This window comes from Macrotis lagotis, chromosome 8, assembly GCF_037893015.1.
Source record: "Macrotis lagotis isolate mMagLag1 chromosome 8, bilby.v1.9.chrom.fasta, whole genome shotgun sequence".
Classification (NCBI taxonomy): Eukaryota; Metazoa; Chordata; class Mammalia; order Peramelemorphia; family Peramelidae; genus Macrotis; species Macrotis lagotis.
Genome location: NC_133665.1, coordinates 27,515,066 through 27,533,130, shown reverse-complemented (window position 1 = coordinate 27,533,130; position 18,065 = coordinate 27,515,066). Strand labels below are relative to the sequence as shown.

Here is an 18,065-nt window from a genome sequence, read left to right as displayed (position 1 = left end):
CCTTGATGCTATGCTGTTGCTTTCCCTCACAGTGACTGAGTGGTCTCTAGGTACAGGGTCCCAATCTGCTTCTCCATCTTCTTTTCAGCAGAGTTGTCACAGGGCTTCATGGGGATGAGTGGTGGGCTGGGTCTGTTAATTTGGTCTTGATTGATTCTCAAACACTTGGGAGGAGATGGACCGGAAGTAAATTTGAGAAATTCTATGGTTTGCCAACCTTCCCTTTTCCCTTTCCACAGTGTAGTGCCAAAGTAGTTCTTTAGCTTGGCATAGCTGAAGAGCAAGAGGGGACCAGGTGTTCAAGTGGCAAGTATCAGAACCATTTTGTCTGATCCCTAAGAGCAGTGGATGGGAGGAGAAAGAGGGAGGTAACTTAGTAGAGAGATAGTAGCCTAGGTACAGTTGTCAAGCTAGGCTGGGCTGGCATTTCTAAAATATAGACAAATACTTTGAGGTGGGAGTAGGGGAAGGAGAGTTAATTCATGATGAAACTACTGGCAGTAGCCACAGGACCCAGAAAAAAACAATGCTGAGAGATTAAGAGAGTAAAATATGGAGGAAATCTCAACTGTGAGATGCGGACAAGGAAATACAAAAGGGCAAAAGAAAGAGGCCATTTGAATTTGAAGAGATGCAGCTACTGTGTAAACACAGAAGTCAGGCAGGATAAACATACAGGAGAGGGATGCCTTCAGGTGTTCTAAGGAATCCTTTGGAATGTTGTAGAGAGCTCAGGTGTCCAAAAGCTGGGGCTGCTGGTGGGTGCAAAGGTTCCTATAAAGAGGGCTGGCTTCAAAGGTGACCAGGCTGGGTCTAAGCTGGGTGCCTTTTTTTGTGGGATTTAGAACCCCAGCAAAGCCTGACAAGTAGAACTGCCTTGACCAACACTTCTGTGGAGAAACTTCTATCACCCAGTTTTTCAAGGGAGGGCCCAATTGGCCATCCAAGTCCTAATTTCCATATGCCTAATTTTAATGTCCATTAGTTACTTGATCTACTTTGTCTAAAAATCAATCTTCCCTTCTATTTTGCTAGCTGGTTTATAATCTCAGTACTTGCTGTCTCCCTAATGTAAGGAAGAGTAGGCCAGGGAGATTTTAGCACCTGGTGGGATCTGATTTAGGTTATCTTCCAATGTATAGCAAGGACACTTCTCAGTCCAAACCTCCTGGCAGGTGCTTGATGGATCACACTTTTCCCTTCCTCGTCCCAGTCCCCATATGTGCAAAAGACTATACTAAGACAGTGGAAGAAGGTAAAAAAGGAGGAAGAAGAGGGTTTAGAAAATATGATCTTGTCTCTAGGTGAACTTCTTAGCAAGATGTTTCTGTTTCCAGAACTATGTAGGTTATTCTAGGATTGTCACTTGTAGCTCTTTTCAGTGGTCCCATAGAGACAAATACATATTATATTGGTGCCTCAAATGACTGGCACTTCCCATCAGAGAGTTGAAGCTTCCTGAAGCAGATGATCTGACCTTACTCCTTGCGGGTAAGAAGTGGCTCTAGTTCTGATATCCAGTAAGCAAAGGGTTTGTGGATTAAATAGAAGGAAGAGCACATGCTTCCAACCTGGGGAGAAGACTAAACCAGAATAAATTAATCCTTGACCTCTTCAGCATCTGAAATTGCTTACACTTCTCGTACATAGACCCTTCTCTCTGGACTTTCATGATACCGTTCTCTTTCTAGCTTTCCTACTTGTTTGAGACCACCTCCCCCTTCAAAAAAACCTCCTTTGTGACTGTCCAAGTTTTGAGCCTCCTATACTTTGTCTCATAGTGATCCGCTTAGCTTCCAGAGGCTAGGCTCAACTCCTAGTTTTCAGTTATCATCTTTATATAGATGAATCTTTATAGAAGTGTCCTTGCTATTCAATGGAAGATAAACAACCTAAGTCAGGTCCCACCAGGTGCTAAAATGTGGATCTATACGTCCAGCCCTAGTCTCTCTCCTAAGATCCAGGCACCATTAACAATTGCTCATTGGATATATCCAAATGAATATTCAAATAGTATCTCAAACTCAACAGGTCTAAAACAGAACTCATTGTCATATAACTTAAATTTACTCCTCCCTACCACTTCTCAGACTGGTCAATATGACCAGAAAGGACAATGACCAATGTTGGAAGGGATGTGGGAAATCTGGGACACTAATACATTGTTGATGGAGCTGTGAACTCATTCAACCTTTCTGGAGAGCAATTTGGAGTTATGCCCAAAGGGTAACAAAAATGTGCACACCCTCTGATCCAGCAATACCACAGGTCTATACCCTGAAGAGATTATGGAAAAAGGGTAAAAAAATCACTTGTACAAAAATATTCATAGCAGCCCTGTTTGTGGTGGCAAAGAATTGGAAACTAAGTGAATGTCCTTTAATTGGGGAATGACTTAAACTGTGGCATATGTATGTCATGGAACACTATTGTTCTATTAGAAGTTAGGAGGGATGGGAATTTGAGGAATTCAGGATTTGCATGAACTGATGTTGAGTGAGATGAGCAGAACCAGAAGAACACTGTATACCCTAACAACAACATGGGGGTGAGGATCAACCTTGATGGACTTGCTCATTCCATCAGTGAATCAATCAGGGACAATTTTGGGCTATCTTCGATGGAGAATACCATCTGTATCCAAAGAAAGAATTGTGGAGTTTGAACAAAGACCAAAGACCAATTTAGAAATTTAGAAAAAAAAAGTATATTATTATGTAATTTTGCTATCTCTTATACTCTACTTTTCTTCCTTAAGGATATGATTTCTCTCTCATCACATTCAACTGAGATCAATGTATACCATGGTAACAATGTAAAGACTAACAGACTGCCTTCTGTGGGGACTGGGGGAGGGAAGCAAGATAAGGGGAAAAATTGTAAAACTCAAAATAAATAAAATCTTTCTTTAAAAAAATTTACAGGGGTGGCTAGGTGGCACAGTGGATAAAGCACCAGCCCTGGAGTCAGTAATACCTGGGTTCAAATCCGATCTCAGACACTTAATAATTACCTAGCTGTGTGGCCTTGGGCAAGCCACTTAACCCCGTTTGCCTTGCAAAAAAAAAAAACCCCAAAAAAACTAAAACAAAAAAATTTACTCCTCCATCAAACTTTAACATATTTTTGTGGAGAGAACTGCCACTCTTCCAAGTCATATAGGTTCATTCTGTTATAATCAACTCTTCCCTCTTTTTTACCTGCCTCCTACTCCCATCCAATCAGTTGATGCTACTTACACAAGATTTCTTGCATTCATTTTCTTTTCACATGATCACCACTCTATTTCAGACCCTGGACTGAATATCCTGATTTGACACTCAGCTTCTAGTCTCTCCCCTTTTACATACTTATTCTCCACAAAATTGCCAAAAATATCTTCCATGACTCCTCTATTAGGGAACTTCAAAAGCTTCCTGTTGTCTCTAAGATAAAATACAATTGTCTTGATATGTGAAGCCCTTTACAATTTGGCTACTGTCTACCTTTCTAGGCTTATTACCATTACCACTTAGAATTTATATTTCAACCAAAGTGGTTTGCTCTTCTCATAATTAATATTTTCATCTATCACTCCTATGCCTTTGTACAGACTATTCCTGGTGTGTGGAATGGACTTCCTTCAGACTTTGGCTTATGTGCTTTTTTTTTATGGAAAGAATTCCTGATTCTCCCTAACTTTTGATGCTGTTTACAAGTTGTAAACCCTTAATAAAATATATGCTCCCAGAGGGCTGGGACTTTTACTTTCATCTTTTTTATTTCCAGTCCCTAAGGCAGTTCTTTGTACATGGTAGATACTTTGTAAAAGTTTAATTCATGGGATTGCCACATAATGATAGCTAACATTTAATTTAGCACTTTAGTGGATTCTTCAGTATTCCTTAGTGTATTCCTATTTTATAGGAAAAATCTATTATTTTCTGGTTCTGGCTAACCCTGCTGAGATCTATTGTGCCATACCACCCAGTTTCTAAGCCTACTCACTTCTCAAGCTCATACTTCTCCTACCTCAGTCACCTGATGGGAGATATGAGATAAAAGACTGTTCTGAGAAAACTGTGTCAAAATTGGATTTCTCAAAGAAAATAGCACTTAGTCATGGATGTCAAGCCTAGAAAGCACAACTGAAGTCTATAAGGAGCAAAAAACTCCAAGCAAACTTCTTTAATTTCATAAACCTGCACCATAAAGTTCACAAATGACTTTTCCAGAATTCATTTAAGGTAAAGACCACTGCAGGAAGCCTAGGTGAGATGCTCAAGATGACAACCTACTAGTCTTTGGTGGTTGTTGAGTCTACCCAGAAACTCCCAGAGGGAGAAATCTAGCCATCACTACCCTTATAACAAAGAAGAGGAAAATTGAGGCATAAAAATTCTAACAGTAGACCCCAGTAGATTTTCTCTATAATACTGTTATCTGAGAATGAGAATAACAACTGCCTGATAGGCTAACCATACCAAATAAAGCATATATTGGCACGTGGGCTGGGGGTGGGGAACGGGATATGGTATTTCAAATTAATGTAATGATAAATAGCACTTTATCAGGGTTCTAGAACCTTGAATTTCTCAAACATCACTCCTCTGAAGGAGGGCACTTTTAAATGAATTTTTAGAATAGTGGAACTTCAATTCTGTGAAGGAACTAAGAATCTTCCCCAGATTATTAAAAAATAAGCTATTCCCCAAATGGTCAAAGGATATGCAAAGGCAATTTACAGATGAGGAGATCAAAGCAATCCATAGTCATATGAAAAAATTGCTCTAAATCATTATTAGAGAAATGCAAATTAAAGCTTCTCTGAGGTACCATCTAATAAGTATCAGATTGGCCAATATGACCAGAAAGGACAAAGTTCAATGTTGGAAGGGTTGTGGGAAATCTGGGACACTAAAATATTGTTGGTGGAGCTGTGAACTCATCCAACCTTTCTGGAGAGCAACCTGGATTTATGCCCAAAAGGCAATAAAAATGTGCATACCCTTTGATTTAGCAATACCACTACTGGGTATATGAAAAAGGGTTAAAAACATCACTTGTACAAAAATATTCATAGCAGCCCTGTTTGTAGTAGCAAAGAAGTGAAAATCGAGTGACTGTCCATCAATTAGGGAATGGCTGAAAAAATTATGGTATATGCATGTTATGGAACACTTCTATTAGAAACCAAGAGGGATGGGATTTCAGAGAAGCCTGGAAAGACTTGCATGAACTGATGTTGAATGAGATGTGCAGAACTAGAAGAACATTGTACACTGTAACAGCAACATGGGGGTGATGATCAACCTTAATGGACTTGCTCATTTCATCAATGCAACAATCAGGGACAATTTCATAATACCTGCGATGGAGAATACCATTGGTATCCAGAGAAAGAATTGTAGAGTTTAAACAAGGGCCAATTACCTTGAATTTTTTTTAAAAAAAAGGTGTCTTATGTACTACATAATTTTACTGTCTCTAATATTTTATTTTTATTTTGTTCTCAAGGATATAATTTCTCTCTCAACACATTCAATTTTGATCAATGTACAGCCTAGAAACAATGTAAAGATTATCAGACAGCCTTCTGTAGGAGGGATGGGGGAGGGTGAGGGAAAATTGCAAAATTCAAAATCTTACAAAAAATGATAGGTAAAAACTACTATTGTATATAACTAGAAAACAAATAAAATTTTAATAAAATAATAAAAAAATAATTTCCCCCAGAAAATAGAAGACCAGAGAAATGCAGATCAAGACTAGAGGTGAGATGAGAACATAGATATTCTAATGAACCACCAGTTCACTGCATTTATTCTGAAGGAAGATTTGGGAAACAACAAAGCACAGGGATAAAAAGGAATTTCTCTGAGTGGAAAGCATTCATTTCAGGGATGCCTAGAGACTGGTACATTATAATTTATAATTTTCCTTAGTAATCTGAAAAAGGGATTGCAGATGGGGTGGCTAGGTGGCAAAGCATCGGCCTTGGAGTCAGGAGTACCTGGGTTCAAATCCGGTCTCAGACACTTAATAATTACCTAGCTGTGTGGCCTTGGGCAAGCCACTTAACCCCCATTTGCCCTGCAAAAACCTTAAAAAAAAAAAAAGAAAAAGGAAAAAAAGGGATTGCAGAGTGAAATTGCCAGGTCTGTTGAAGATACTTTTCTGAAAAGCAAGAAACCAAGCTAAGAATGGTTTAGAGAGTTGCAGACCTATAGGATGCTTTTGTGAGGTAAAGTGTAAGGTAATGGATTAAACAAAAGGCTAACCAAACAATACTGAAAGGCAATGGGTTCTAAGTTATCAGCAATGATCCAGGAAAAGGACATACCTGCTCCCTAAATACAATAGTCCAGTAACTCACTGCAGCCAAAGACTGCAAAGTTGGCCATTGTCAAAAATGGGACCAAAGACAGAATGAAAATGATTTTTTTCTTTCCTTGTGTAAATCAAGGAACAAACATGTGAGCTGCTGCCTCTCTTCTTCTCACCATTCTCTACTTTCAGGAATACCAATACATGTCTGATCATTGTATTGCAAGGCTTGATATAATAAAGTTGGAGAAGGGCAATAAAATGATTAAGGGGGATTGAAGGATTGGATGATGGAGAGGCTACCAAAGGATAGACTAATATAATTAGAACTCTTCAGTCTGCAAGATGAAGCTTGAAAGGTGAAAGGACCAAAGTTTATAAAACCATGCAGGTATAAATGAGATATATCTGAACTTGTTCCCAAATTCCAGAATTCTCCCACCTAGGAAGATGGTAAGGTTAAGCTCTGGGGTTGATTAGATCTGGGAGCCCTAAAAGGAGAAATGTAGAAATTGTATGACTATAGGGGGAAGGACAGGAATAAGAATTTATATTGTCTATTGTTGTTCAGTTGCATCTGACTCTTTGTAACCCCCGTTTGGGGTGTTCTTGGCAGGGATATTGGAAAGATTTGCCATTTTTTTCTCCAGCTTATATTAAAGATAAGAAAACTGAGGCAAATAAAGTGACTTGTTGAGTATTTGAGGACAGAATTGAACTCTTCCTGACTCCAAGTCTGGCACTCTTATCTGAGTCACCTACTGTACCTATATAGCAATATACTAAATGCTTTACAAATATCTCATTTTTTATAATTTGAGGGAGGTCTTTTTTTTTAGTTTTTTTTTTTGCAAGGCAAACGGGGTTAAGTGGCTTGCCCAAGGCCACACAGCTAGGTAATTATTAAGTGTCTGAGACCGGATTTGAACCCAGGTACTCCTGACTCCAGGGCCGGTGCTTTATCCACTGTGCCACCTAGCCGCCCCTGAGGGAGGTCTTAAAAGTCCCATTTTAAAGTTGAGGAAAATAAGACAAATGGAGGTCAGGTGGCTTGTTCAAGGTCATATAGCTAGCTATTAAGTGTCTTGAGGTCAAATTTGAATTCAGGTCTTTCTGACTCCACATCCAAAAAACTCTGAGTGGTATGGTGGCACCCTAGTTGCCTATATTAGCAATTCCAGGACTATTAAAATCTAATTAAAATTTGTCCTGGTTCCAAGATGTCTTAAAATAGATTTGCCAGGGTGGCTAGGTGGTACAGTGGATAAAACACCGGCCCTGGAGTCAGGAGTGCCTGGGTTCAAATCCTGTCTCAGACACTTAATAATTACCTAGCTGTGTGGCCTTGGGCAAGCCACTTAACCCCGTTTGCCTTGCAAAAACCTAAAAAAAAAATTTGCCCACTGTAGAGACACAGAGTTATACGTTAGATAGCCTCAAATATATACACATTATATGATGACAGGCACAATTACTTTTCAAATTTCTCTTCCTTAAGGAACTATCTCTGGACAATGGGTTGTATTGAGAGAGGATCCATTGAGCTTTGTCTCAGAAGTATAGATGCAAATATACTCTCATGGTATAGGAGAAGGCTTGAATTTTAGTGCTGACATTTACTGACTGAATGCCTCTGGGTGAGTCATGTATTTTCTGGATCTTAGTTTCCCTATCAAATGTAGTTGATAATACTTTCACTCAGGATTTTAGAGGGCTGTGTTATTTTCAAAGTTCTACAAAATATGATCTATTATTATTTTAAATATTCCAAAGTCTGCAAGAGACCAAAATTAAAGGCTGCATAAAAATAAAGAAAAAAGAAAGCCTTTTAAACACAAGGAGCTGTCATCCTAGATCCTGTGTCCTGGTTTGGCCAGAATCCAGGGTCACCTTTAAGTCTCTGACTTTCTCTTAAGTTGTAAATGCCTTCTGAAAAAGCCCAAACTTTCAGGGTACCTAGAAATAGTAAATATAAAGGTCAGAAAGAAAATACTTCCTAGCATTTTTGCTCCTTATGTTACCCTGAAACAGGTCTGACTTTTGGTTTCCATATCATAGTCTTTGTTATTGTTGTTGAGTCATTTCATTTGTGCCCGACTCTCCATGACCCCATCTGGGGCCTTCTTGGCAAAGATATGGGAGTGGTTTGCAAATCATTTTCTGATGCAGCAATTTTCCCAATGAGGATCTGAGGCAAACAGGATTGAGTGAGTGAACTGTTCTAGACTGCTTGGCCATCCCTGCTTTTTGTCATATGAGAATGGGTTTAAGGAACTAGGGAGTTATACTTGGTAAAAATTGAGGGGAGACCTGACAATTGTCCCCAGATGTGGGACAGATTGTTATAGAAGAGAGATTTAACTTATCTTGTCTAGCCCAGTAGGGAAAACTAGTACTGATGGGTGTAAGCTTTAAGGAAATAGTTTTCAGTTTCATTATACAAAAGAACTGTCCAATGTAAGAATGAGCTTTTTTATAAGAAAGTAAATTTCCCATTTTTCAGTTGTTCAGGAAGAGACCATGCACTTTGGAAGGGAATGATTGTAGAGGGAGTTCACAACAATGATAGCAGTTTGACTGGATGACTTCTAAAGTCTTTTCAAATATCACTACCCACAACAATAATGGAAGGTATCAAGCTTTATTTTACAGCTTTTTATGAAATCTCCAGGAGTTAGTGTGTATGTATATCTTCATTTTGCAGATGAGAAAACTGAAGTTCAGGAGAGGTTTCATGGTGAATCTCCCATCTCCAAATCCAATATACTAGTCATTATGCCAAACCCTCCTTTCATAGGTATAACATTTTTACTCTTAATTGTGAGGCACAGATTAAGTGTTAGAAATCTAGGGTTCACTCACTTTTAGAGGTCAGTATCATAGATAACAAGCATAGTCTCCCTTAAAATTCCTTGGCATCTCCATCATAGCCAAGGCACTGAAGGGGGGCAATCATGGAGCTGAGTCAGGATTATCTTACTGTCATTTTTTTAAAATTTATTTTTATTAAAGATATTATTTGAGTTTTACAATTTTCCCCCCAATCTTGCTTCCCACCCCCACCCCCACAGAAAGCACTGTCAGTCTTTACTTTGTTTCCATGTTGTACCTTGATCCAAATTGGGTGTGATGAGAGAGTTCTTTTCTTAAAGAAGTCTAAGAGGTAACAAAATCAGACAATAAGATATGTTTTTTCCTAAATTAAAGGGAATAGTCCTTGCACTTTGTTCAAACTCCACAGCTCCTTATCTGGATACAGATGGCACTCTCCTTTGCAGATAGCCCAAAATTGTTCCCGATTGTTGCACTGATGGAATGAGCAAGTCCTGCAAGGTTGAACATCACTCCCATGTTGCTGTTAGGGTATATAGTGTTTTTCTGGTTCTGCTCATCTCACTCAGCATCAGTTCATGCAAATCCCTCCAGGCTTCCCTTAAATCCCGTCCCTCCTGGTTTCTAATAGAACAATAGTATTCCATGACATACATATACCACAGTTTGCTAAGCCATTTCCCAATTGAAGGACATTTACTAGATTTCCAATTCTTTGCCACCACAAACAGGGCTGCTATAAATATTTTTTGTACAAGTAATGTTTTTACCCTTTTTCCTCATCTCTTCAGGGTATAGACCCAGTAGTGGTATTGCTGGGTCAAAGGCTATGCACATTTTTGTTGCCCTTTGGGCATAGTTCCAAATAGCTCTCCAGAAAGGTTGGATGAGTTCACAGCTCCACCAACATTGTAATAGTGTCCCAGATTTCCCACAATCCTTCCAACAATGATCATTATCCTTCCTGGTCATATTGGCCAGTCTGAGAGGTGTGAGGTGGTACCTCAGAGAAGCTTTAATTAGCATTTCTCTAATAATCAATGATTTAGAGCATTTTTTCATATGGCTATGGATTGCTTTGATCTCCTCATCTGTAAATTGCCTTTGCATATCCTTTGACCATTTGTCAATTGGGGAATGGCTTTTTGTTTTAAAAATATGACTCAGTTCTCTGTATATTTTAAAAACGAGTCCTTTGTCAGAATCATTAGTTGTAAAGATTGTTTCCCAATTTACTACATTTCTTTTGATCTTGGTTACATTGGTTTTATGTGTGCAAAAGCTTTTTAATTTAATGTAATCAAAATCATCTAATTGGTTTTTGGTGATGTTCTCCAACACTTCCTTAGTCATAAACTGCTCCCCTTTCCATAGATCTGACAGGTAGACTAGTACTTGGTCTTCTAATTTGCTTATAGTATTGTTTTTTATGTCTATGTCCTGTAACCATTTGGATCTTATCTTGGTAAAGGGTGTGAGGTGTTGGTCTAATCTAAGTTTCTTCCATACTAACTTCCAATTATCCCAGCAATTTTTATCAAAGAGGGAGTTTTTATCCCAATGGCCAGACTCTTTGGGTTTATCAAACAGCAGATAACTATAATCATCTCCTGCTTTTACACCTAGGCTATTCCACTGGTTCACCACTCTATTTCTTAGCCAATACCAAACAGTTTTGATGACTGATGCTTTATAATTTTAGATCCGATAGGGCTAAGCCCTTTTTTCATTAAACTCCTGGCAATTCTTGACTTTTTATTTCTCCATATTACTGTAATTTTTTAATGAGAAGAATTATATCCCCTCTGCCTACATAGGGAAGCTGATGCCAAGAGGTTAATTGGGTCAGATTCAGGAATAGAACCCAGGTCTCATTCCCCTATTCCTCCATTTAAATACTCTGCATGAAGTCAAGCTGTCAATGGGAAACCCCTGTAAGAAAATGCAAAAGTACAAATCTTTTTCAGTTACCCATCATTTATTAAGTGCATTGTTAAACATTTAATAGAATGTTTATGATGTTCTTGTTGAAAAGATGGAGAAATGTGTATTTAATGACAAAAGAGATGGGTTTCAACTCCTGATTGACTTTCACCATGGCAGGGGTTCTCTAAGGGAAGGGACCAAGGACTTCTGCTTGGCCCCCCAATTAGTTAAATTGTAATTCAGCCTTAAGATAGCACAGTCTTCAGTCCAGTGGAAAAGGACAAGCTGATGAGAATTGTCTGTCTAGCCTGGCCAGGATGTTACCAATGAGAAACAAGTGTCTTTTCTTCTGCATGGTGAGCTAATGGTACTCTGTAATTTTGAAAAGTTTCATGTGGCCCCTTCTAAAGGTAGGGACAAAGAAAAAGAAGCTTACCATGGATAACTAACTTGGCTGGCAGGACAACTAGAAGTCCTGAAGGACTCAGGCTAAGGTAAGGGAAGGGGAGGAAACTGAATCTTCCCAGTCCCATAAAGCACAGAGTGGAGAGTGAGAGTGGAGTAAATGGTTCCATTAGTGATACTATCTCCATTTCCTTGGAGATATCCTGGAAGGACTCAAGAGGGTCCCAGGTGACAAAGGATTATCATCCTAGTGCTACTATCTGATAACAGGATCTTTTTAATGGGATTCTTAGGGATCAGAGCAGGGTTAACTTGGTATATATCCCAGGGGTCTTTGAATGTAGATCAATAGAACTGCATCATTTTTCCCCCACTTACTTTTAACTGAAATCCATTATTTCCTTCCAACTATTTAAAAGCAATATTTTAAGAAGGGGTCCATGATACAGAAGAAATTAAGAACCTGATCACAGGCAAAAAGTTCAAATGGACTGGGGCAAACATCAAATCTCAGATTTGAGAGACTATGGCTTTATTGGGGTACTTTCATTCTTGACTCAGTGATCTCCGATCACCCTTTTTACCTTGGTATTCTTTCAGTTAGGACTTCAGTAGCACAGGGTGACCCAGCAACTGCTTAGTTCCCTATAGTTTGCTTCCCCAAATCTATCTTGCCTGTCTTCAGCTCCCGCACATCACCCTTTGCTAAAAATTATTCCAACTGTACTTGCTCCTTCTACCTCCTCACACAATTTCCATTTCCAACTTAGTTTCTTTCCTCAAGAAGGCCCCTCTCTCTCTGAGCATCTACCCTTCCTCCCCTGATGTTTCCAAAGGGACACTGACTCAAATATAATACTTAAAATACTCCTTCAGACACTAGTCTGTGGCCTGAGATCCAAGAGTAGATAGGTCTTGCCTTCCCAAGACAAATTCCTTGAGGGCAGAAATTATTAAAGTACAAGACTGAGCTCCTTCATAGTAGATTATCAGTTATATACTTGTTAATTGATGGATTACATCTATAGGGAACAGGAGCTGTTTTCTTTGGGGACTCCTGGGAAAGAAATGTTTATTGCCTAAAACCTAGCTCTAAGCTCTACTTTTTCAATTTCAAAGGCCTCAGGGAACAAAATCCTAGGCTTTATGATATCCCGGGGACCAATTAGCTCATTTCCTTTTTGTCCATTTTTAAGAAAAGCTTGTCAGGGGGAGAAGTGTTTGAGGAACCAGAGGTCATTGATCTTCAGCTGTTTCGGGGAGATCTGATTTTCTGACATATTGGCATTTATTTCAAGATTCTCTCCTCCAAGATTCCAAAATACAGAACACGAGCACCTTAGCCTCTTATGGTCTCAGCAGTCTCCACAAGGCATCTGTATTTGAAGGAAATAACTGTCAGCCTAACACAGACCAAACCCTCAAAAACGGCTATTGCTTCTAGGTGATTCGAGGTGAGGATGATGAATACTCCTAGGAAACCAGCATCTGTGAAGAAGGAGGTGGGGAGAGGCTGTCTGGCAACACGGGAAGCTACAAGTAAGAACAGAACTCTAGATTCCAAGGGGAGATATGGGAGCCTCAAAACTTTAGAGGAATACAAAGGGATTGTTTCTTTTCATTTTCTTCCTCATGTGTGCCCCACGTGCATATGTCCTTCCTCAGTGTGGACAGAAAGTTGTGGCAGCTAAGTTCAGTTTGCTACACCAGATTCCCTTTGCCTGCAGCAGATTTTTTTACCTGCTCCTCTCTCCAAGGCTATGAACCCAAGGGCTAATATATTCTCAGGCCTCTGACCTTGGTTAGTGAAAAATACAGAAGAAGATGGGTAGGGCCTAAAGAGATTTCTTAGAAGTTAGCTGGGTTACTCTCAAAAGAACTTGACTGGGAAGATTTATGGATGTTTTTGTATGTGTATTAAAATCCAGGGTTGCTCTTCACCTCTGTCTGATGATCTTGTGGACAGTATATCATGCCAAACAAAAGGGTTAGCAGCTTTATGACTTCTAGGCTGAGTCCAAGCAGTTCTGCCTTTAACTCCAATTCCCATCCTTCCTGATAGAAAAAGATGGGTGGATGGGGAAAAGGCAGGTCAGAGAAAAGGGAGCCTGGGAACAGCCAGAGAAGGGGCATGCTCAGGGAGAATGAGGAAGAGTAGCCAGAAGAAGAGGAATGAAGGAGTATTGAGAAAGGGACAAGAATTTTAGTCCTAGCACAGTTTCACAAAGAACCCCCATGTTTGTGCTCAAAAATCTACACTATTTCTGTTCTCAAGATTCTACTCATTTATTGATGCTTGCCTGGGATTTGCCCAATGCAGGCCATAGGGCCTTGGATGAAAACAAATAGTATTTTAAGATTTATAAAGAACTTTGGAAATTTTAGCTTTTGATACTCAACAAGAATCCTATTATCTTTTTTTCTTATAGAAGTGGAAACTTCTGGCACAGAAAAGTTAAGCAATTTGCCCAAAATTACATGAATGGTTAAGTGTCTGAGGCAGGATTTGAACTTGGATCCTCCTATCTACAAGTCTGGCACACCATGCACTATGTCACCTAGCTGATGAGAAACCTTGTGAGGTAGTGGAAAGAGCACACTTAACTGGGGATTGGGAAAGCTGGATTTTAATCCTGTTTCTGCTACTATGTAAATCCACTTTATTTCTCAGGGTCACAGTGACTCATCTAAGAAATGAGCTAGGTGGAGAGATGATCTCTCAAGTTTCTCTAACATTCTATGTAATAAGATAATGTGTAGAAAATATTTTGCAATCAGAAAGTACTATATAAATGTAAATTTTCCTTATTGTGAAAGCAATGGGTTGGCTCCCATTTAATTAGTGTTTGTGGATAGTCTAGGAAAACTTTCTGGATAAGGTGGGCAAGGCCTGGCTTGATAAAGAGGAGAAGGCAAGGGACTTGAGAGAGGGAGAGAGACAGGAAGTGAAAAGAAGCAGGTTGTGTTTAAGAAATGGTTAGCAGGCTTAACCTAGAAAAGAGGCAGTCTTGAAAATGACCCAAGAAACAAATCAGCGGCAACAATTTCTTGAGGTCCCTCAATAAATGTTTGCACCTACTCCAAACCAAAGGCATAGATTCTATATCTAATGACCAGGCCCCATACCCAAAGCATACTTCTGGGAGGGTCAAGGACCACAAGGTAGAGTTGTGCTAGAAAGTAGTGATTCATTTGGAAACAGATTTTGATCCTGAATTTTGCAGCAGGCTACACTAATGGCCATTTGGCAGGGTTTCCTGCATTTTCCATGATGTGGTTTGCCTTTAGAATTACTGAAAGTTTTAGGACAAGGGCTATACAACAGTCTGCTATTACTGTGGTCTTGAGAATTAGTTGTAGAGTTCTCTTTCTTCCTGGGGGGGGAGCAAGGCAAAGAATTGTGCTACTCTCCTGATTACTTGGGGTTTTGCTTTTGGCAGTTTCATGCCACTACCAAGTCAGTAAGGGACTATAGACAAAGGCAGCACCACTCTCCACCCCCAAGCCTTAAATCCAAGTCATTTGCATGCCAAGGCATCACCTTCCTGATATCTTTATTTTTTGAGAAGGACTAAGAACAATAGACAAAACACAGTCTAGATGATGGGAGAAAATCTAATTAAATGTTTGACTAATCAACAAGTATATATTGCTTACAGATAGCTAGGTGGGGCAGTTCAAATATGGCTTCAGACACTTACTTAGATGTGTAACCATGGGCAAGTCACTTAACCCTATTTATCTCAGTTTCCTCATCTGTAAAATAAGCTGGAGAAGGAAATGACAAACCACTGCAGTATTCTTGCCAAGAAAACCCCAAAAGGAGTCATGAAGAGACAGACTCAATTGAAAATGATCAAAAACAACAAAAATGTATTGCCCACCTAACACGTGGACAAGACCTGTGCTAGACTTGGAGGAACCTTATACTGGGATTACATAAAATATACCTTGATCAAAAGGAAATTATAATGTATGTGGACTAACCACAGAAACGATGAATAGAATTTTGTATAAAATTGTGATAAAATGGGTATTTTGAACATTGCAGGAATTAAGGACTTATCTCATCATTACCCATAATTGTTAAAACCTCCAAGATTCAGAATCCTGAAATTTTTCTCTGATTTCATCCTCTTTCTCTGCCTCATTAACTCCTGAACCTATCCTCTGCCCTTCCCATGCCAACAAGATGGGTTAGGCAAGTTTAGTTTAGTTAGGGACAAAACTATTCCTGAGATTTAATTCATGTGGATGATGTAGGCATAAAGACTCAAACTGGAAGTTTTATGGTAGCTTTGGGCTAAATTGATTTGGATTTCTTATTCATCAAGAATTAGGACCCTTTAGACTTAATATCTGACCCTCTAGTCAGTACACTCTCCCTTGCTATATGGAGACAAGGTGGGATGGTCTAACTGATCTAAATTATAGAAACTTCTCAAGGAATATTTTTTCTATGCTATAGCTAAGTAAACCTCCTTTTATTAGGTGTTGAATATTGAGGAGTGCCTCATTTCACACCAACATTGAAGATGAACTAACAGGACACCAGCTTGAACCAGGTTTGTCCCAAAGAGAGAATAAGGATTGAGAATAGGCTAAAACATTGCTTTGGTGACTGTTGGTTGTTTATCCTTCATTTCAAAAAGGAACAGCGTCAACATGGGGTGATGTTATTAATTAAATTTAAGTGAAGCAGAGTTGCCCTCTGGACTCCCCCAGTCCATTTCTCTGGTCTCACCTTCCTCTATTTAAAATCTTGTCCCTAGAACAAATCATTCTAATATTGTCCTCTACCTTGTCCCCTTGTCTCTTTATTGTCATCGTGCCTATCTTGCAAACTCCAACCCGGGAGTTACACCCACCATCTACTTATTATTGCTGAACAATGCTAGAGGAAGTCAGACAACCTTTACAGGTGGGTCCATGAAGAATTTGTGATCTAATCTCAACTGGGTCCTGATTGAATCTCTATTGTATGTCCCCATGATAGTAGTTCCAAACCTCTTTTTTCCACATCCTGCCAACATAACCCTGCCCTAGCAGTTTCTTTCTACTTTATCAAGACAAAAGGGATCATCTGTTTTGAGTCCATGCTTCCCCAATTCTAAACCTCAAAATCATAAATTTTGAGGCATTTCCTATTTTCTTTTTTTCTCAAATCTCTGAATGAAGAGTTGGCACTTCTCATTGCCAGTTCTACTTGACATCTTGGATCTCTCTTCTCCAGATCCTTGAAAGAGCTTGCTTCTCTTTAAACCACTGGATTCTTCCTGTTTTCTTTAAACATGCTTGAGTCTCTCTCATTCTTAAAAAAATACTTTCACTTGATGTTTTTATGCCCTCAAATGCTTTCCTATCTATATATTTTCCTTTCCTTTTACAGTTAAACCCTGAACAAGGAAGTCTCTCTTGCAATGATTGCCTGACATCAGTCTTGATCCTTTGCAATCTGCCTTCTGACATAACCATTCATCTGAAATGACTTTCTCTAAGGTTTTCAGTGATCTAGTGGTGAATCTCTTAATTGTTAAATCCAATGGCTTTTTTCTTGGTCATCAAACTTCCAAATCTTACTGCGTCTTTTGACAGTTAACCAGCCCCTTCAGCTGGATATCTTCTCCCTGGGTTTTTGCAATACTGTTAGTTCTCTTACCTGTCTGTCTACACTTCAATTTTCTTTGCTATATTAGCATGCATGTCTTCTAAGGGGGGGGGGTTGCCCAAGAACACAAATCATCCAAGGTTGACTTTTCTTTTTCTACCCTGTCAGTGATCTCTTCAAGTTGTATGGTTTCAATGGGTCTCTTGCCAAATGAGTCCCAAGTCTGTATAAAGTTCTTAATTGTCTCTTGATCTCCTATTAAACATCTCAACATGTTTCAAACATAACTCATTTTTTGACAAATTCAATCTTCCTCTAAAACTTTATCTTTCTTATCAAGAGCATCACCTTTCCAGTCCTTTTATGTTCATGACTTCAGAGTCATCATTATTACCCAAATCTATCCAGTTGTCAAGACGCTTCAATTTTACCTCAAAACACATCTCTCATCTGTTCCTTTTTCTTAATTCACACAGTCATTAACCTAGTTCAGATCCTGATTATCTCTTGCCTGGCCTCCTAATTGGAGGCTAGCTTCAAGTCTCTTTCCAAATTCTTCTAAATTATTGCCAGAATAATCTTCACAAGCCTGACAAAGTCACCTGTTTTAAAAGCTTGGATGGTTCCTGATGGTCTTAGGATAAGCAGAGGTGAGAGGGGAGAGTTCATGACTTCCAGATCTTGACTATGTGAGTCAAGACTGAAGAGGTAGAGAAGGGAAGTCAGAGCAGGTGCAATAATCTGAGAATTTACTGCATGGTTTTTCCAGAACACTCCACCACCCCAATTATTTTGTATTTATTTATCTGTATACATGTGTACCCAACCAAGCAAACCACCTGTTTGGAATTTAAAACTCTTCACTATTTGGTTTCATTCTGTTTCTGGACTTTTCATCTCCCAGTGGGGAGCTTGCTGTTCCCCGTACAGAACACTCCATCTTCCATTTCCATTTCTTTGCAGGAGTTGTCTCTCACATTTGGAGTGC

General features: G+C 39.2%; 1 protein-coding gene and 1 long non-coding RNA gene across 4 annotated transcripts in view; both read right to left on the bottom strand.

Moving 5' to 3' along the window:
• The window catches only part of FAM219A (family with sequence similarity 219 member A), a 91,627-nt gene that overhangs the window by 21,124 nt on the left and 52,438 nt on the right, over positions 1-18,065 (bottom strand). The gene's annotated exons all lie outside the window — the stretch shown is intronic.
• The window catches only part of LOC141495361 (uncharacterized), a 52,355-nt gene continuing 43,665 nt past the window's right edge, over positions 9,376-18,065 (bottom strand). Inside the window, exon 3 of the long non-coding RNA XR_012470748.1 lies at positions 9,376-12,845. This is a non-coding gene — a long non-coding RNA (uncharacterized LOC141495361). The remainder of the gene's footprint in view (positions 12,846-18,065) is intronic.